Here is a 22346-nt window from a genome sequence, read left to right as displayed (position 1 = left end):
CTGTAGAACTATCATCTGCATTCTGTTATTGCTTTTTTCTCTGTACTACCTCAACGTACAGTAATTATGTATGACAGGATCTGTCCGGATAGCATGCAAAGTTAAGTTTTTCACTGTATCTTGGTACATCTGACAGCAATAATCCACTGACTCCCCATCTTCAGCCTAATCACAGAACTGGCATCAGATGTTCTGAAAACATTCTTGGAACAAGGAAGTGTCAATGCTCCCTCTCCTACCATTGAGGAAAGATTCAATAATGAGAATCAGAATAGTGTGGATGGTTTACATCGAGTGTGGGTCTTCCTCGGGTTACATTATGGCTCTGCTGCTGAGAAATGTTGTGTAATTTGGACAATTCACGACAGATATGCACCTATCTAGCAATATATTTAAATGAAAGCAGGCCAATGTGTGGTTAAACCGGGGCATTTAAGTCAACTATTCAGATTTCTCTACAAGATTCATAGATATTGTCAAAAACTGAGTTCTTACATGGCAGGAAATGCCTTCAGCCCCACAGCAGTCACCAGATTGATTGCTATGGCCTTCCAAAGGCTTGTTTTTATGCTCATTAGTTGGGTGTTTTTAACCTGGGATGGATCTATAATGCATTCCTCTTGGAGACTTGCAGCCTACAGCTTCTGATGAAATGGTTAACTCTTTGTACGAACTGTTGTCTTCTGCAAAGACCCGAATTGAGTACAATAGATTTATAGAAGGATACAGCACAGAAACAGTGCCTTGTTATCACTGTGTCCATGCCGTTGATCGACTATCCAATGACTAATCCCATTTTATTCTCACCTGGCTCTATTGCTCACCTACATATTGTACAGAGGCCGAGTAGCCTGCTTGATCCTCAAGATTTCAGACAAATGGGAGGAAACTAGAGTACCCAGAGGAAACCCAGGCAGTTGCAGGGAGAAGATGCAAACTCTGCACAGATGGCATGGAAGTCAGGAATGAACCTGGTCATTAGAGCTTGTGCAACCCTACCAACTGCAACATTGTGCTATTCTCTGCGGTGGTTCTATGTCATAGAAATCAGCTGTAAACCCTACCAAAGGGGCCTCTTCTGCAGGAGAATATTCCTTTTCATTGGCTTGCCACAGGTAAGAGAGGCACTGGCTTAGAACTTCAAGTGTGATAAAGTCTGCACTTGCCTTACCAACTGCAACACTGTGCTAGTCTCTGCAGTAGTTCTATGTCATAGATATCAGCTGTAACTTCGGAATTTAGATGTGATAACGTCTGGACTTGTTAATGGTGCCCAGAGCACAGTCTTTGCAACTGAATGGCAGGGTACGAACTGCACCTAGCATGGATACACCAATGATCAACAATACTGGTTGGGCCATTGGTGGCACTGGAGCAAGTCTTAGGTAAGTGGACAGACAGGCTGGAATGAAGAGAAAGAATGGGGAATTGAGCCACAGAATATTATCTGGCATTGAGAATACAGGAGCTGGGGTGTGATGAACAACCAGACTGGTGATTTAACATGTTGTAAACAGATTAAAGGAAGCAGGAAGCAGTTACTTATGGTAGGAGGCAAAACAGAGGGGAGATAAATGAATTGGGTAGAGCAGTGTTAAGTTGTGGCCCATTTATTACTATGAATGGAGATAAAAGCTTTTCATCCGTAGCTCCCCTGGGTTGCCATCTGGGAGGTAAGACTGGATACTGGCAAACCTGATGATTGCCTATGTGTGGCCAATTTTTTTATAAATGGCTTGCATTCATCTGGTTCCTGAACACTGCCAGTTCATCTTGTCAGTCAGCATTAAAGGAGGCATAGAACTTAAAAATTAAGCTGACACAGGAAAGATATTAGGACATTATATGCCGTGGACCAGTTGTTCAGAGTAGCAGTAAAGCCAAATCTTAAAGCAGAGCAATTGCAAGTAATGTCATTAACTGGGCAATAATATAGAAGCAGAAACTATCACACAAGCTAGCCCCAGATTTATTTAGTAAATCTTAAAGCAAATGATTACATCTGCTACACAAGTAGAACCATGGCAAAGCAGAGTATCATGGAGTCCACTCTTACTTTTCAAATGTGGCCTCCGGCAGTAAAGTGGTCCAATTCTACTTTAATCAGTGAATGCTCTTCACTTAAACTGTACATTTCACTATCAGAGATACATTTTGAACAGAAATCTCAGCCCTGAGTAAATATCTGAAGCCCTGTTAGTGAGAAACTTTAAAGGTCATTTCTAAGGATCACACTGCCTTGCTTTAAAAGCAGTTACTTTTAAGTCTCTTCCAGGAGGTGGGTGTTGCAGAGAGGGCTGGCCTCTAATGCCCATCCCAAGTTCCCCCTAGAAAGATGCTGAGGAGATATCATCTTGAATTCTCAGTGTGCTTGAAGTACTTCTTGTCAGGAAATTCCTAGGTTTTTCCCCCAAAGAAAGGGAAAACATACAATATTTTCAAGATAGGGTAGTGCAAATCTTGAAAGGGCAATTGCAAGTAGCAATACTCCTGTGCACCTGATGCTCTTCTTCATTCTCAGTGATGAGACTCAGGCTTTGCTTGAGCTACTCACAAAGCCTTGGCAAATTGCTTAGTACATGCTTCAGAGCAAAGACAACAGGTACAGTGCATTGGGAGTGCTGTAGGACAGGGTGGATGCTGATCAGTTAGACTGCGTTGCCTCAGTGTCAAACCTGGTATTAAAGATGCCCTCTCGTAAGGTATAATGCTCCTATTTTCCACCATAGAGCCAAAACCATACCAAACAGCAGCAGACCCTTCAGCCAACCAAATATAAGCTGATCATCAAATCCACATCTCAACCAACCTATTTATCCTGCAGAAGTGGATCACCTATAGTGTACCATATAACCTACTGTATAATATAGGGCTACTTTATGTTGTACTAATACATCTTATTGAGCATGCGCTATTAGGCGCGTATTGATCTGTATATATGTGTTCAGTTCGGGTTCCATTAGTGAAAAGCCCTGTTAACTTAGCTCCAGTCTCCAGCGTTTTTACTTATAGCTTTGTTGTGTAACCCGGCCACATACACAACAAATTGGCGACGAGGTTAATGAACCTGCATTGTATCAGAATGCCGTGTTTTAATTGATAACGGCACTCAGAAGAGGCAGAGTGAGGCCGCGAGTCTGAAAAGAAGTGGGAGTTCAGCCGGAGTCGGGAATGTCGGGAGGTTGAAAGACACAGCCGGAGCTGCGGCGCATCCAGGCGAGACCACAGCCGGCGCTGAACCCCAGGGCTGAGGGTCTGCCTGCCTCAGAAGGGAGTTAAAAAAAAGGAGCGACACACGCATCTAGCCAGAGTACACTCGCAACGCTAGCAAAAAAAAAAAGTCACGTGAGTCAAAAAGAAAACAAGGGACTGGGGTTAAATTAACAAGGGACTGATGCCAAATTGACATAACAAGGATGGCATTAATTGGAACCATTACAGAATTTGATAGTGGCATTGAAGATTGGGCAACTTATATTGAAAGAATAGAGCTATACTGTGATGCTAACGATGTTAATGAAGAAAAGAAAGCCAGTGTCTTACTTAGTGTAATGGACATGAAAAAACATATGGGCTGCTACAGAGCTTGTTAACCCCTGAAAAGCCAGCTGACAAAACGTTCAAGCAAATAGTAGACACTCTCCAATAGCATTTAAACCCCAAACCACTGGTCGTTGCTGAAACATCTGAATTCCATAAACAGAATCAGAACAAAAACGAAAGCATTTCTGAATATTGTGCTGAATTGCACGAATTATCAGAACATTGTCAATTTGGAACTGGTCTATCAGACACATTGAGGGACAGGTTAGTGTGTGGCATGCACTGTGAAACCACACAGAAGAAGCTCCTGGGTGAAAAAGAGCTTACATTCGAGAAAGCACTAAGCATCTCAATATCATTAGAAACAGCTGCACAAGGTACTTCAGAGATACAACAAAAGTCTCCGGAATATGCTACGTATAAAATGTCACTGCGCAGAAATGAAGGAAAGAAATGTTACCGTTGTGGGAACAGGTCACATGACCCTGATGTTTGTTGGTTTAAAGACAAAGAACGCCGAAACTGTGGCAAACAGGGTCACACTGGCAGAGTATGCATAGCTAGTAAACAGCAGGAAAAGGGCAAAATGCAGAGAAACAAGAAACCTCAGAAAGGAAAATACAACCATATGCACAAAATGAAAGAAAGCAATTCTGATGAAAATGACTCAGACAAAAGTGAATTGTCTTGTCTGCCACTTCACAGCGTGGAAGAGACAGGTGTGAGACTGAAAGTGGAGTTGGACACAGGCTCAGCCTTAACAGTGATCTCTGTACGCGATTACAAACGACTGTTTTCGCACATACCTCTGAAACGAACTAAACTACTGCTAAAGATTTACACAGAACAGAAAGTGCATCGGAAGGGCAAAATTAAAGTGACAGTGACGCATGGAGGTAAAACACAGCAGCTGAACCACAGCACTGAAAAATGGAGGATCACCTGGAATGTGAATGGCTCAGGAAAATCCAGTTGGATTGGCACACCATCAAGGCACTAGATGCATCAACAAAGGAGGGCAGCTCATCAGGGAAGATGTCTGCAGCTCTCCTCTCACCTATTGTCAACTATAACAACGACGAGGAGGAGCTAGACAGCATCGATGATGAGGACGAATGCAGTATCCGTGGCCGCAACTCAGATGAAGATACAGAGGATGCAAGGGAGACAGATATTGCCAGTAAGCAGGATGATGAAGACTACCTGGAAGTAAAACAGTAGATGTACCAGGAAAAATTGACATCTCTCAAAAGACAGCTACAGCAGTTACAGGAAGGCACTTTGAAGAGTATCAGAAAAGGATGAAGAAACTAGATCAACAATACAAGGAAGGAATACGAAATGCAGAGATTTTTCTGCAACTGGAGACAGAACAAGTGGGAAGGAATTATATTCGAGAGAAGAAAGAAGCAGAGAGAGCTCAGGGTCCCCACCTCAGACCGGCCTGAGCCACAACCACCTCACACAGCCTGTCAACACCATGAGTGAGGCCGAGACAGAGCAGCTATCCGAACAGCAGCAGCAGCAACAGCCAGACAAACCCAAATCCGCCGGGGAGAAGAAAGTCATTGCGACAAAGGTTCTTGGAACAGTAAAGTGATTCAACGTACGAAATGGATATGGACTTATAACAAGAATGATACAAAGGAAGATGTGTTTGTACATCAGACTGCTATAAAAAAGAATAATCCACGGAAATACCTCCGCAGTGTTGGATATGGTGAAACTGTGGAGTTTGATGTAGTGGAAGGGGAAAAGGGTGCAGAAGCAGCAAACGTAACTGGTCCCGGAGGAGTTCCAGTTCAAGGAAGTGGATAGGCCGTGGACAGAAATCGTTATCGTCACTACAATCCTCACCGGCGAGGTCCACCACGTAATTACCAACAGAACATTGAAGGTGGAGAGAAAGGAGATGGAGCAGAGACAGCAACAGATGGAGAAAACCAAGATGATCAAAATCAGCAACATTGCCCTCCTTACAGAAAACAGTGTTACCCACTTTACTTTGTTCGTCATCACTATCGTCGCCACGCACAATATAGCAACCAGCCTCAGGAAGAAACTGCAGAGGGTGGTGAAATAAATGAAAACCAGGTTGCTGGGGGAGAAGGTAAACCTAACAGAGGACAAAATCAATTCCATTCAAACAGAACAGCTTTCGCACAAGGTAAATCTTGAACCAATCATTTCCTCCATTGAGAATCATACACTTTGCAGGAAAGTTTCTTTTGCACGTACATATCTTGAATCCTCAGCCAATGTGTTGTTTTGCACAAAGAAGTTGGGAAACAGCATCAAAACAGAAGCGAATTGTGGCAACAAACTGTAAGGTTTCTATTGTATTTTCACACTTGTACTGATCTTTCCGTGAATCACTGGATTACCCCAACTTTTGAATAACTAGCAGAGACAGCAGATCACCAACCACTTCTTTTGTTGGTGGCAAGTCACCTTTGAAGCAGACCATGGAAAATCCCTATGCTTAGAGGTCAACTTTCATGACTTTTATATGGAAATCTGTATTAAACAAGTTTATTAACAGACGTTACCCGGGGGGCAGAGAAGACCCTTCCAGAGACTTGAGTTATAATTATTATTATTACATTACCTTATCATAATTTGATATCATTAAGTTACTAAGTAAATAATTGGTAAGCGTTTGTATGTTAAGGGTACACATATTGCTTAATGTAGTGCCCCTAGTAAAAAAAAAGTTAAAAGAGGGGAGAAGTGTACCATACGGCCTACTGTATAATAAAGATTAGATTATGAGGACACTCAGTCCTCATCTATTGTCATTTAGAAATGCATGCATTAAAATTGATACAATGTTCCTTCAGAAACATATCACAGAAACACAGGACGAACCAAGACTAAAACTGACAAAACCACATAATTGTAACATATAGTTAAAACAGTGCAAAACAATACTGTAATTTGATAAAGAGCAGACCATGGGGACGGTAAAAAAAGTCTCAAGTCCTGATAGCCCCAACATCTCACGCAGACAGAAGCGCCGTAAACCTGCCAATGCATTGGAAGCACCCGACCGCAGCCGACTCTGAGTCCATCCGAAAACTTCGAGCCTCCAACCAGCCCTCCGACACCGAGCGCCATCTCTGCCAAGCGCTTCAACCCCGCCCCAGCCGTCAAGCAACAAACAAAGCCGAGGACTCGGGGCCTTCCCCTCCGGAGATTCTGGATCACACAGTAGCAGCGGCATGGTAACCTACCTATTAGGCGCGTATTGATCTGTATATATGTGTTCAGTTCGGGTCGCATAAATAAAAAGCCCTGTTAACTTAGCTCCAGTCTCTAGCGTTTTTATTTATAGCTCTGTTGTGTAACCCAGCCGCATACACAACACATAGGAACACATATTATGTGACCAGCCCACTTAAATTTGAACCTGGGTGATGCAAATGAACCCTTCGACATAACCAGCTGTTCCTAATATTATCCATGTCTTGCTGTATGCTGACAACGAATGAATCTGTATCCAGAGAGTTGTGAGTACAATTCAACATGTCACTAACCTTGACAGGAGGGACAATGAGTAAGCATATGAAGGCCGCTATTCCTAAGACACAAAAGATGGCGGACACTGGAATATGGAGCAGCACGCAAAATGATTGAGGAATTCAACAGGTAGGCAGTGTCTATACAGAGTAATGGTAACACTTTGCGTCAATAGCATTCATCTGGGCAGAGTCTTGAGCCAAAACGTTGACTGTCCATTTCTCTTCATAAATGCTGCCTGACCACCACCCACCCCCTCCCAGTTTTCCCTGCAGTTTGTGTGCAGCTAATCTTGAGAAAATTCTTTTCCACCAACTGATGCTGCTCAACCCAGTGAGTTACACAGATTATTTATTGCTTTTTGTACTGAGATTTTGAGTATAAGAGCTGGAACTTCACATTGCATGAGAAGGGAAGGTAGAGGAAGGAAGGGTAGAAATCAAAGTGGAGTTCTAATCCTGCAGTTAATTTGAATGCTTGTTCATTTAAGTTTTGCAATCTAGTTTTAAATTAAACTCTTAGTGTTATATTGTGTGGGGAGAAAAGAAATCTGTTACAATTAGGCTCAATAGAAAATGGAAATGCTGAGACTGACTCAGGCAAATAAATTGTCTCTAACATTCACAGAGCAATAGTTGTTAAAGAGGAAAGATCTTATTCTATTTTTTCATGGGAAAACAAGGAGCACAAATTGAAAGAGATTGCAACAGATGGTCAGATAGGTTTTGAGTCTCAAGTCCTGAACATTGATTTTGCTTCTGGCCCAATGATTTACCTTTAATCAGTATCATTAAAACAGATCATTGTGTCCTTATCACAAGATAAGACCTTACTACATGCTAAACTACAGCAAAGTTGTGATTTCAAATAAAGTCCTTCATTGACCATAAAATATTTTGGGACATGCAAAGCTTCTGAAAAGTGCTACATAAACACTTAAGACTCAAGAGACTGCAGATTCGGGTACCAGAAGTAATAAACAATCTACTGGAGGAACACAGCGTGTTGAGTGGCATCTATGGGAAGAAAGGAATTGTCAATGCTTTAGGATGAAACCCAGTATCAGTCCATGTTCACCATTTTGCCCATCTACACCAATTTAATACTATTAGTGTAAAATGAAACAAAGACAAATAGTAGCAGACAGCAGGGCTTCACTTCCAGATGATATCAATGCACTTTATGCTCGCTTTGACTGTCAAAATATGGAGGAACCATCACAAACTGCCATCGCTTCCAATGTTCCTGTGATTTCAGAGGCAGATGTGAGGACATCCTTCAGGAGGGTGAACCCATGGAAAGAATCCACCCAAGTTCTAAAGACCTGTGCTGATCAATTGGCACTGAGTGCTCACTGAGATCTTTAACCTCTTGCTTCGGCAGTCTGAGATACCCATCTACTTCAAGCAGGCTTTAATTATACTAGTGCCTAAGAAAAACATGGTAACCTACCTTAATGACTATCATCCAGTAGCATTTACATCCACTGTGATGAAGTGTTTTGAGAGGTTGATGATGAGACATATCAATGTCTCGAGAAGCGACTTTGATCTGCTCCAATTTGTCTACCGCAGAACAGGTCTACAACAGATACCAACTCATTGGCTCTTTACTCAACCCTGGAACATCTGGACAGCGAAGGTGCATACATCAGGATGCTCTTTATTGAATGCAGCTCGCCATACGATGTAATCATCCCCCCAAAACAAATAAATAAGCTTCAAAACCTTGGCCTCAATACCTCCTCGTGAAATTTGATCCTTGATTTCCCCAGTCAGTTCAGATTGGCAACAACATCTCCTCAACAACCTCCATCAGCGCAGGTGCACAACAAGGATGTATGCTTAGCCCCCTGCTCTACTCAATTTACACTTATGACTGTGTGGCTAAGCCCAGCTATTTACATTTGCTGATGACAGCCACCACCCTAGGCCGAATTAAAGGTGATGATGGATCAGCACATAGGAGGGAGATTGAAAATCTGGCTGAGTGGCACCACAACAACAACCTCTGACAGAATGTCAGCAAGATCAAGGAGCTGATTATTGTGTTTAGGAGGAGGGAACCATAGGTCCATAAGCCAGTGCTCATCGGGAGATCAGTGGTGGAGAGGATTAGCAACTTTAAATTCCTCTGTGTTATTATTTTAAAGGACCTCTCCTGAACCCTTCATGCAAGTGTGATTACAAAGAAAGCATCGAAGCACCTCTACTTCCTTAGAAGTTTACAGAGATTTGGCATGACATCAAAAACTTTGAAAAACTTCTATAAATGTGTGGTGGGGAGTATATTAACTGATTGCATCACAGCCAGGTATGGAAACATCAATGCCCTTGAACAGAAAATCCCACAAAAAGTAGTGGATACAGATCAATCACGAGTAAAGCACTGAGCACATCTACATGAACTGCTGTCGCAGGAAAGCAGCATCCATCATCAGGGACCCCCACCATCCAGACCATGCTGTCTTCTCACTGCTGCCATCAGAAAAAATGGTACAGGAGCCTCAGGACTCACACCACCAGTTTCAGGAACAGTTATTATCCCTCAACAACCAGGTTCCTGAACCAGAGAGGATAACATAACTCAACTTCACTTGCCTCTTCTCTGAACTGTTCTCACAAACTATGGATCCACTTTCAAGGACTCTTCATGTTCTCAATATTTATTGCTTACTTATTTATCATTTTTTCATTCTTTTGTATTTGCACAGTTTGCTGTCTTTTACACACTAGTTGTCTGCCCTGCTGGTGCAGTCTTTCATTGATTTTATTGTGTTTGGAATAGCTGACCATCTGGCCTCCGTTGGGAGCAATAGCAGACTCCCTCCACGTTCCAGCCAAAACCAACCTTATGAAGCACTTCGGTCGATAGCAGTCACTGAGGCAGCTCACTCTGTTCTTCTGCACTGCTACCCTTTTAAGCAAGTGGGAAACGCACTGGTGCAGAAAAGCATCCTACCATGACTATACTCTGCCTAAGATCACCAAGCCAATTTTGGATCCAATTTCACAGCTCGCCTTGGATCTAATGTATCTTAAACCTTTGCACCAATTAATCACATTGGACCTTTCAAATACCTTACTAAAGTCCAGAGTCATCCAGCCTTCATCAGTCTTCTTAGTTCTCCCTCTTAAAAACTGAATGAAATTAGTGAGGCAGGACTTTCCTTGCACAATCCATGCTTAAATGCTTACTATCTCTGATCATCCCTTGTCTTACAAAATATACATAAATTCTATCCCTTTTGGTTTCCTCCAATAATTGTTCTCAATCTATGTTTGGCAGGTCTCTTAAGCTATAAAATTTACATCTTTCTGCAACTTGCTTATATATCTGTTTCTCTGATTGGAACACTGTACTTCACAGTACACAATGTAGTGCTGACCTTTTAACCTACTCCAAGAACAATCTAACCCTTCCCTCCCACATAACACTCCATTTTCCTTTCACCCATATCTATCTGAGAGTCTCTTAATCTCCCCAATGTATTCAGCTCTATGACCATGACTGGTAATGCATTCCATACACTTATCACTCTCTGTGTAAAAATGTACCTGCACCTTTGACTTGCCCCATATATTTTCCCCTCATCACCTTAACGTTTTGCATTCTTGTATTAGCCATATTGACCTTGGGGAAAAGTCTCTGGCTGTCCACTCGATCTAAGCCTCTTACCATCTTGTACAGATTTATCAAGTCATCTTTCATCCTGCTTTGCTCCAAGCAATGAAACCCTACCTTGCTCAACAGTTCCTCATAATACCCACTCTCTAGTCCAGGTAGCATCCTGGTAAATCTCCTTTGCACCCAGTCTTAAACTTCTACATCTTTCCTATAATAAGGTGACCAGAACCAAAAACATTACTCCAAGTGTAGTCTAACCAGAGTTTTATAGAGCTGAAACATTACCTCACAGCTCTTGAACTCAATTCCCCAACTAATTAAGGCCAACACACCATTTGTCTTTTTAACCACTTGTGTGGCAATTCTGAGAGATCTATGGACATAGGCCCCAAGATCCCACTGTACCAGCACACTGCTAAGAAGCCTGCCATTAACCTTGTGATCTGCCTTGAAAATTAACCTTCCAAAGTGTATCACTTCAAACCTCTCCAGACTGAACTCCATCTCCACTTCTCAGCCCAGCTCTGCATCCTGTCAATGTCCTGTTCTAACCCATGACAACCTTCCACATTATCTGCAACACCACCAAACTTTGTCATCTGCATACTTATTAGCCCACCTTTCCACTTCATCCAAGTTATTCATAAAAAGTCAGTAAGAGCAGATGTCCCAGAACAGATTCCTGTGGGATACTGGTGGTCACCAACCCCTAGGCTACCACCCACTGGGGGTAAGCTAATTCTGAGCCCACACCGTCAACTTTCCCTAGACTCCATGCCTCCCGACTCTTTGAAACAGCCTACCGTGTGGAATCTTGTCGAATGTCTTACTAAAATCCATATACACCACATCCACTGCTCTACCTTCATCAATTTGATTTGGCATTACCTCCAAGAATTCAATCAAGCTCGCGAGGCATTAACTGCCCCTCACAAAGCCATGTTGCCTATCCCTAATCACACTATGCTTCTCCAAATGCTTGTAAGTCCTGACTCAAGGAATCCTCTCCAATAATTAGCCTGCCACTGATATAAGACTCACTGGCCTTTTAGTTCCCAGGATCAATTTTCTTGAACAAAGAAATGACATTTGCCACCCTCCAATCTTTTGGTAGTTCACCTGTGGCCACTGAGGACACAAAGATCAGCACCAAAGGTGCAGCAATCTCTTCCTTCGTACCACATAGAATTCTGGGTATATCTCAGCTGTTGCCAGGAACTTATCCATACTGTTATTCAAAAGTTTCCGTGCACCCTCTTTCTTAACCTCAATATGTTCTGGCATATTAGCCTGTCCTACCCTGTCCTCACATCTGTCAAAGTCCTTCTCAGTGGTAGTCCTGCTGACTAGTATAACCCCAGCACAGTGCTTGCCCTCTTACTTGTAAGTTCTAGCTACATGACCTCAATGGACGATCCCTCCAGGATATCCTCTCTACGCCCTGCTGTGATGCTCTCCTTAATGCAGTGCAGCTCCCTCTCCTCTTTTGCATTGCGCTCTGCATTACTGACATTTCTACAGCACAAAACCTTAAGCTACCAGTTCTTCTCTCCCCTCAACCATATTTCTGTGATTGCAATGAAATCATAAATTCCAAGCAGCAAACCATCCTCTAAGCTCATGTGATTTACCTGTGACTCTCCTTGCATTAAAATAAATGCAGTTGAGCCTTCCAGTCCTCTCAGGATCCCCAACTTGCCTTTGTCTGCTCTGCCCACTGGACTTGCTTGACTGATCCTGTACATTTTTCTCCCCGACTGCTGCTGCACTGACGACTTGGAATCCATTGTGGACCTTGATCTCCCACTTCTGAAAGCCAAGGTCACAGATGCATTGGTTGATCTTAAAGGAACAGATCAGATTTGTAAACATAAATTGAATTTTACAAACACAATCCAGACCATGCCTCTTGCAGGAGATCAAGCGGTGTATTAGATTCAGTGAACAATGAACTGATCTCAGAGCAGGCTACAGCTCTTGACAGCTTAACTGAGTTTCAGCACATGATACCAAATGAATGCCTCAGAGGGACCTCACAGGTGAAATTGCTCCTGACAGCTATCTCAACAAAGGCTGAACTACAATTCATCTATTTTACATATGCACCATTGGAGAGATGCTGAGTCCTGATTGTAGAAGCACCAATGGTTGATTCCTGCCTCTTGATCAGAATGCCAATCTCCCTGAGCAATGTGACAAGTCAAGGTGGGTGTTATCATTGTAACTGGTGGTAACTTATTGTAGAAAATACACAGGATACCTGCTTCTGAAAATCCCAGCTCATTAGTGAACAGGAGGAGCAGTAGACAAGTATGTCTTAAGCATGCACCCCTAAACTTTCAGCCACTATAGTTTACAAGAGGTACTGTGCAATATGAATTAACTAATCAATACGTGTTCGGGAAATATCACTTCTGTATAGTTCAAGTGTGCATGGTCCAGATATACACAGTTCCTTCTACTGTATATCTATGCTGCTGTGACCCTACACTTTACTCTGCAATGTATGTTGTGCTTTAAGCTCAAGGAATGTTGAATATTAGGACCACTGCTGATTGCCAATACATTGTGCACACAAAAAATGCACAATTTCTACATTTGCCAATAACATGAAACTTGGAAATGCAGTCAACAATGAAAAAAGCAATAGATTTCACGAGGACATAAACCAACGAGTGAAATGGCCAAACAGATGGCAAATGAAATGTAATGTATGATGTGACACATTTTTGAATTCAGAATGAGAAGAAGCAATATAAACAAAAGCATATAATTTTAATTAGGGATTATCCTAACATGACACATTGATTAATAAAGCAACACAACAACACAACATAAATACAAGTCATTCAATCCAAAGAATCCATGTCAACTATGGTGTCCACCCATGTAGCACCAATTACCTTTGTTTGGCCCATATGCCTCTAAGCCACAACTCTGTAGGTACCTTCCCTGTTTTAAGAACACAAAACACAAAATACTCTGCAGATGCTGGGGTGAAAGCAACACGCACAACATGCTGCAGGAACTCAGCAGGTTGGGCAGCATCCATGGAAACAAACAGTCAATGTTTTGGGCCGAAACCCTTCATCAGGACTGAAGAGGGAGGGGGCAGGGGCCCTATAAAGAAGGTGGGGGGAGGGTGGGAAGGGAAAAGCTGGGAAGTTGCCACCCACGTCAACTCTGCTTCACATTCCCATTCGGATATTTCCATACATGGCCTCCTCTACTGCCACGATGAGGCCAAACTCAGGTTGGAGGAGCAACACCTCATATACCGTCTGGGTAGTCTCCAGCCCCTTGGCATAAACATTGAATTCTCCAACTTCTGGTAATTCCCTCCCCTTCCCTTCCCCCATCCCAGTTTCACTCTGCACCCTCCTCCACCTGCCTATCACCTCCCTCATGGTTCCGCCTCCTTTTACTACCCATTGTGCCTTCCCCTATTTCTTCTTCACCTTTCCTGCCTATCACCTTTCTGCTTCCCCTCCCCCACCCCTTTATCTTTCCCCTTACTGGTTTTTCACCTGGCACCTACCAGCCTTCTCCTTCCCACCCTCCCCCCACCTTCTTTATAGGGCCCCTGCCCCCTTCCTCTTCAGTCCCGAAGAAGGGACTTGGCCCGAAACGTTGACTGTTCATTTCCACAGATGCTGCCCGACCTGCTGAGTTCCTCTAGCATGTTGTGCGTGCTGTTTTAAGAAAAGCTTCTTCCCCTCTGCTATCAGATTTCATGAATGGTTCATGAAGTCGGATATCGTGGTACATATTGGTACCAACGACATAGACAGGAAAAGGGAGTAAGGGCAGTCAGATGATAGGGAAAAAGTGCAGTCATAGGGATGAGTTAACCTGTAATGTGGGGGCCAAAATCAAAAACAGTGATGAATACAGGACTGAAGATGTTAAGAAGTATAAGGAATAAGACAGATGATCTTGCAGCGCATTTAGAGATCTGCAGGTATATTGTGGGCATCGCTGAGTCATGGCTGAAATAAGATCATAGTTGGGAGCTTAACATCCAAGGATGCACATTATATTGAAAGGTTCTATAGAGAGGTAGGCAGGGGGCGGGGTTGGGATGTTTCTGTTGGTAAAAGAATGAAATCAGATCTTTAGAAAGAGGTGACATAGGATATGAAGATGTGGAATCCTTGTGGGTAAGAATTAAGAAACTGCAAGGGTAAAAATACCCCGATTGGAGTTATATACAGGCGTCCAAACAGTAGCCAGGAGGTGGGATATAAATTAAAATGGGAGATAGAAAAGGCATGTATAAAGGGCAATGTTATTATAATCATGGGGGATTTCAATAGGCAGGTAGATTGGGAAAATCAGGTTGGTGCTGGATCCCAAGAGAGGTAATTTGTAAAATGCCTATGAGATTACTTTATACAGTTGCTTGTGGTTGAGCCCACTAGGGGAATAGCAATTCTGGATTGAGTGTAATGTATGACACAGATTTAATTTGGGAGCTTAAGGTAAAGGAACTCTTCGGAGGCAGTGATCATAATATGATAGAATTCACCCTGCAGTTTGAGGAGAAGCTAAAATCAGACATATCAGTATTATAATGGAGTAAAAGGAACTGCAGAGGCATGAGAGAGGAGCTGGCCAAAGTGGATTGGAAGGGACACTAGCAGAAATGATAGCAGAACAGCAATGACTGGAGTTTCTAGGAACAATTTGGAAGGCACAGAAAAGATACATCCCAAAGATAATGAAATATTCTAAAGGAGGGTAAGGCAACTGTGGCTCACAAGGGAAGCCGGCATAAAAGCAAAAGAGGGGGCATGTAATATAGCAAAAAATGGTGGGAAGGTAGGTGATTGGGAAGCTTTCAAAAATCAACAGAAGGCAACTAAAAAGCCATAAAGAGAGAAAAGATGAAATACAAAGGTAACCTAGCAAATAATATAAAACAGAATACAAAACAAGCTTCTTCAGATATATAAAAAGTAAAAGAGAGATGAGAGTTAATATCAGACCACTGGAAAATGACAATGGAAAGGTAGAAATGGTGGGTGGATGAACCTAATAAGTATTTTGTGTCAGTCTTCACTGTGGAACATACTAACAGAATGCCCATGAGGGGGCAGAAGTGAGTGCCGTTGCCATTGCTAAAGAGAGGTGCTTGGAACACTGAAAAATCTGAAGGTAGATAAGTCACCTGGACCAGAGTTCTGAAGGGGGTAGTTGAAGAGGTTGTGGAGGCATTAGTAATGACCTTTCAAGGATCACTAGATTCTGGAATGATTCCAGAGTACTGGAAAATTGCAAATGTCACTCCATTCTTTAAGAAGGGAAGGAGGCAAAAGAAAGGAAAGTATAGGCCAGTTAGCTTGAATTCAGTGGTTGGAAAAATGTTGGTGTCTATTATTAAGGATGAGGTTTTGAGGTACTTGGAGGCTCATGACAAAATAGGCCAAAGTCAGCATGGTTTCTTTAAGGGGAAATCTTCCCTGACAAATCAGTTGGAATTCTTTGAGGAAATAACAGGCAGAACAGACAGAGGGGAGTCAGTGGATGTTGTACATTTGAATTTTCAGAAGGCCTTTGACAATGTGCCACACGTGAGGCCGCTTAACAAGATAATTACCCCTGGTATTGCAGAAGAAACACTAGCATGAATAGAAGATTGGCTGACTGGAAGGAGTCAACAAGCTGGGATAAATGTTTCGCTGCCGGTGACTACTGGTGTGCTGCAGGAATTGGAGTTGGGACTGCTTCTTTTCACGCCATATGGCAGTGCTTTGGATGATGGAATTGATAGCTTTGTGGTTAAGTTAGTTAAGTTTAGACACTACACATTGCTTAGAGCAAACAGTTTTCAAACAGCGCCATTTGCATGTGTTTATGTTCAAAAAGCAATGATTTTTGTCACTGATAATTGGTGAGAAATAAGCAGTAAGACAATTCAGAAATGTTTTGTTTACCACAGTTTCAAGTATTCAGGCTTGGAGATGCCAGATTTGTCTGGGAGTGAAAATGAAATGATTTCATCACTTCAACAAATTAGAAATTATGATAAATTTGAAGGTATCAACAACTATCTTGAACGTTACCTTCTGTCCCCACCGTTCAACTCTTACCTGTGGCTCCAAGTAGCTGTTTGCTCGTGACACCGACCACTGCCCAGTAGACTGCTTCGACAAGTGGGCTAAACCAGGTGAGGGGAGCCTGCAGGTCTCATAGTCCAGTGAGATAGGGACTTGTCTGTCCTAGCATGCAAAGTCAGATCCAGTGATCTGGGCGGATGAGATCTACAGTGAGGTCCAACGGCCAGAACGGCAGTTCTGTAACACTTTGTGGAGAGCGAATGGTATGTCACAGCAGAGAAGTCATGGTCATCCACTGCAACTAAGGAAGGCCCCAGGTGTAACAAATACTAATCCCACTGGAGCCAGACTTCTGAGATCGAGGTTAATAGAGTGGAACTACCCCAGTGAAATGGTTTTTCCACTTTAAAAACTCTCCCGCACAGGTTTGCTGTCACTGTCAGATACATCAGAGAACCACCAGTAGTATTAATAGCGTTCTGACTTGTTCTGTATTTTATTTAAATATATGATTCATGACTCAGTTAAACAGTAGTTTGTCTTTTTATACCTTTTTAAATATTTCCATGAAACTTTGGCTAATTGGGGCAGCTGCTTAACTGGGCCAAAATGTATTGGTCCTGAGGTGTTCCAGTTAGCCAGATCCCACTGTATTTTTATGCTGTATTAATACAAGTAGTTACTATTGAAATAAATGTAAGGGGTTTTTGAGATCTTAACTGAAGACACACCAAAGAAATTATGCTAAAATGATGCCATTGTTTTCTCTAAAACAGAGAGGTTTGAGGAAGATTTAAGATTCAGAATCAGAAAACATGTCAAAAAAGTAACAAAAAAATTACACTGGCAGGCAGGTTAGTAACAGGAACAAAAATTTCTCTTCATCATTAAAAGACCTCAAAGAGAGGTTAGAATTTTATAAGTGACTGCTTAGGCCTTAGTGGGAGTATTAGGTTCCATTTTGAGCACTACACTTAATAAAGGATGCCAGATTTGGGAGACACTCTACAGCAGATTTATTGAAATTATACCAAGGATGAGGAAGTAGCATTTGAGAATAGTGGAAAAACTGCTTTTGTTTTCCTTAAACTGATTTTCTTTCCATAGAAAGAGTGCAGAGGGGATTTACAAGGATGTTGCCTCGATTGGGGAGCATGTCTTATGAGAATCGGTTGAATGAACTCGGCCTTTTCTCCTTGGAGTGACAGAGGATGACAGGCGACCTGATAGAGGTGTACAAGATAATGATAGGCATTGATTGTGTGAATAGTCAGAGGCTTCTTCCTAGGGCTGAAATGGCTATCACGAGAGGGCATAGTTTTAAGGTGCTTGGAAGTGGGTACAGAGGAGATGTCAGGGGTAAGTTTTTTAAGCAGAGAGTGGTGAGTGCGTGGAATGGGCTGCCGGCGGCGGTGGTGGAGGCGGAAACGATAGGGTCTTTTAAGAGACACCTGGATGGATACATGGAGCTTAGAAAAATAGAGGGCTATTGGTAAAGCCTAGGTAGTTCTAAGGTAGGGGCATGTTCGGCACAGTTTTGTGGGCCGAAGGGCCTGTATTGTGGTTTTGTAACCTGTGTTGTAGGTTTTCTATGTTTCTATGTAAAGCAAATAATTTTGAGGGAAGATTCAAGAGATATTCATGATTAGGAAAGATTTCAATAAAGTTACAACAAAAACAGCATTTCCAATGACGGCCAGATTAGGAACTAGAACAAAAACTTTTCTTTATTGAGAAAAGATCTCCAAGGGAGAAAAGGATTTTTTTTTCAAAAAATGAATTATGATTATCTTTAATCCATCACTTGAAAAGCATCTTTGAGATGGGAATTGGGTAGCTATGCAGGAATGTATGGAAAAATCAGAATATTGAAGTCATTGGAAAAGTGTTTCAAAATGCTCATACAAATTGCACAAATCTGCAGTCTGCTTTTTAAATGAGCTAACAATTCCATCAAACAACCTTACGATATAACCTTTAATGGAGGTTAAACCAATTAGAAATAAATTATACACATAGATTAACCAAACACATTTAAAATTAATAGAATGATGAACAAGAAGCAATATTTGGCAATTTTATGAAATCTCATTATCACATCCTCTACATAGTCCCAGTACAAAACAAACATGGTTCATCAGCAGCATCTTTCTAACTCGTCTTGTACATGGCTGCATTTCCCATAATGTCTTCATGTGCAATCTCAGCCCAGAATCTATTCCAGATGTACGTCGGCCTTCAATCAATTTGGCATAAGCTGATAAAATCCATAAAATACATTTTCCAAAAGTGTAATTTATTCATAATGTACACCTTAAAAACATTGGGACATGTCTTTCTCTACATTTGTTGTATCAACATTTCAATATATTCTCTAAGAATGCCTCTCATCTGCCCTTAAATAATACACCCATGAAATGTTTGAGAGGCAGCCACAAAGGGCTCTGCCCCTCAGCGTCCAGTGCACAGAATCCTATATGGCAAAACTTGCTATGGTAGCTGCCCTGGGTTCAGTGAGACTCTCAGCAAGTTTTCCTGCATTTCACAATGTGCAAGTTAGCAGCATTCAATTACTGACATCGTCCTTACACTATAAAACCAAAAGATTTTGTGTAGCTCAAAGCGCGCCTTTTCTCAGTGTGAATGTTCCAGCATAAATTGCTGTTAATCCTTTATTTTGTTATCTTTGAAGTTAAGCTAATCATGTCTTTTTGCAGAACACTTTAAGCAACACTTTTGAACAACTGGAGCTGACTAGTTGTATCATGGTCTGGTATAGCAATTCAAATGTGCAGGAACATAAGAGGCTGTAGAGAGTAGTGGGCTCAGTCCAATGCATCAGGGAACATCCCTCCCCACCATCAGTAATATCTACATGACGTGCTACCTCACCTATCAAATATCCCCGCCATCTGGGCAATCCCCACTTTCAGGTAGGAGGTACAGAAGCCATGCATCTCACACCACCAAGTTCCGAGTAGCCATTTCCCTCCAGCCGTTCACTTCTTGAACCAATTGCTATCTCAACATAGTAACACTATAACTCTTTGATCACCTTGCACTAAAACGAACTGCATTTTCTAATTGTGTTCTTAACAGCATTGCATATAATTTATGTTTTCCTTATGAATGCATCTTCCCTAATGCTATGTGCCTGAGATGCTGTTGTAAGTAAGTTTTCCATTGTCCCTGAGCATACATGTACTTATGCACATGAGAATGAACTCAACTTTGATTTTGAGAGTGGAGACATGATAGCTACCTACCATATTGTTCGCTAGGCAAATACACACCCACTATATGTGGTGGGGAGAGTTTGTAGAGCAGTCCCTCCTGAATTAAAAAAAACACACGAAGTTGCTTATGAACTGCCCCTCAGCTGAAGTTAAGGGTGTATTGTAATTCACCTGGAGAAGGTCAAACAACGAAAAACAAATCTGAGGCATTTCAGGGCTTGGATTGTTTGAAATTAAGCTATGTTTACCAAAGGAAGCCATTTGTTTTTGATTAAGCAAATGTGGTTTAGTAATGATGTAGTAAGTCAATTGACCTCTGCCAATTAGTGATAGGAATCGTTGGAAACTCTGATACATTGCCAATTCCTTTTACGGTAAAGCCCTTCTTTCTGGAAGTCAAAAAAAGCTACACATACTGGAAATCTGAAATAAAAATAGAAAAGACTGTAAACACTCAGCAGGTCAGGCAGCATCTGGCGAAAAGTCATGGAGCTGAAACAGTATTTGCTACTATTTCTACTGAAGCTGTCTGACCTGTAGCAAGTTTACAGAATTTCTGTTTCTATTTCTTGTTCCACGGACCTTGAGAGTGGTGCACTGTGCAAAGTGTAGAGCTTCAGGCTGATAACTCCAGTGATCCAGGTTCAATCCAGACATCAGGTACACTTTGTGTGGGAGATCATACAGTCACCCTGTCACACAGGTGGGTTTTTCCCACATCTCAAAGACTTGCAGATTGATAGATTAATTGGCTGTAGTAATTTGCCTCTACTCTGTCGGTGAGCTGGGTTGGGGAGGGAACGTCGACTCAGACCACGAGAGGCCTGCTGGGGTGAATCAATGGGAATGTGGGGAAAATGCAGTGGGATTAGTATAAATGGGTGGATGAGCTGTTTCTGTGCTGTATCTCCCTACGACTAAAAGGACAGCATACAAGTATAAGCACGAGAAATTCTGCCTATGCTGGAAATCCATTGGCATTTCTATGGATTTAGCCTTTTTAATGATGAATAAATACTTATGGTGTGATCTCTACGAGCCTGAAAGTGATGAAGCCTTGAATTTTAATTCTAAGAAACAGAAACTACAGAAGGTGTATCAATACAATGTTACATACCTGGAGTATGATTTTATTCTATTCTCATCAGATCAGTGATGCCCCATATGTCTTATTTGTAATACTGTACTGTCTAATAAAGGCACCAAACCATCAAGATTGCAGGAACACTTCCATAAAAAGGCTAATTAAGGTATTACTCAGTTCCAGAAGATGAAAGAAGCAATTGAAAAGTGTTGCACACTCAAGTCATATTCCAAGAAAACTAAAAATGACTTCTGATTGCATTTCCAAAATGATAGCACAGTGGAAAATCTCATACAATTGGTGAAAGATTAATAATGCCTGTTGTATCAGAAGTGCTCACCACTGTTCTCAAAATGGATACCAGTATCTTAAAATCAATTCCTCTGAGTAACAACTCTGTAGCTTGCGTATTGAGGAAATGAGTGAAGATGTTGAGTATCAGCTCTGCATAAAGCTACAAAAAGCAGAATTTGGGGTACAACTGGATGAGTCAATTGTGCAAGACGACGAGGCATTGTTAATGGCATATGTATGGCTTACCAAAAATGGAAAAGTTTATGAAGAGATTCTCTTTTGTAAAAAGTTAAAACGATAATCAATGGAGAATCAATCTACTACAATCTCAAAAAATCTATATAGAGGATAAAAGTATTCCAATTAGGAACATGATTTCTTGTGCAACAAATGGAGCACCATATATGACAGATCGCCATGCTGGTTTAGTGGCATTTTATGAAAAAAGAAATTCTAAATCTGTTTGCGAAAACATCAGCCAGTGACTTTTTTCAATCATGACTCTTGTATGATCTATCAACAAAATTACTCATCTATGTTATGCCAAAATACTGTTATGCCAAAATACTGATGGAGAGTTTGAACACTTGATTCTTCACACTGAGGTGAGTTGGCTGTCAAAATGCAGCTGCTGAAAACATTTTGTTCATCTTTTAGACACCGGTTGAATTTTTGCTCAAAGTCAACAAGAACTTGGGAAACAATATTGAACTTGTACTTGGAGATTTGGCATACATAGCCGATCTGTATGATAAAATGAACTTACTAATTATGAAACTGCAGAGTGAGAATTTCAATTTAATCTAGGCAGAAACTGCAGTGTCCACTTTTATCATAAAAATGGAAATATATAAGCAAAACATTGGGAGAAGAATGATCTTACAGTTTCCCTTCATGGAAAGTATGGCACTCTCTTTCACTGATTGTACTGCTTACACCTGCAGTCACTGAAGGATGTTCAGAATTGATTCAAAGATTTGAACG

The 22346-nt window shown here is 41.6% G+C and overlaps 1 protein-coding gene and 1 pseudogene across 4 annotated transcripts in view; one reads left to right on the top strand and one right to left on the bottom strand.

The window, feature by feature from the left end:
- The window catches only part of LOC140196465 (glypican-5-like), a 648398-nt gene that overhangs the window by 336412 nt on the left and 289640 nt on the right, over window positions 1-22346 (bottom strand). The gene's annotated exons all lie outside the window — the stretch shown is intronic.
- LOC140196467 (Y-box-binding protein 1-like) lies at window positions 2947-6848 on the top strand (annotated as a pseudogene).

This window comes from Mobula birostris, chromosome 4 (genome assembly GCF_030028105.1).
Source record: "Mobula birostris isolate sMobBir1 chromosome 4, sMobBir1.hap1, whole genome shotgun sequence".
In the NCBI taxonomy this organism is placed as follows: domain Eukaryota; kingdom Metazoa; phylum Chordata; class Chondrichthyes; order Myliobatiformes; family Myliobatidae; genus Mobula; species Mobula birostris.
This window is presented reverse-complemented; position numbering and strand designations above follow the sequence as displayed.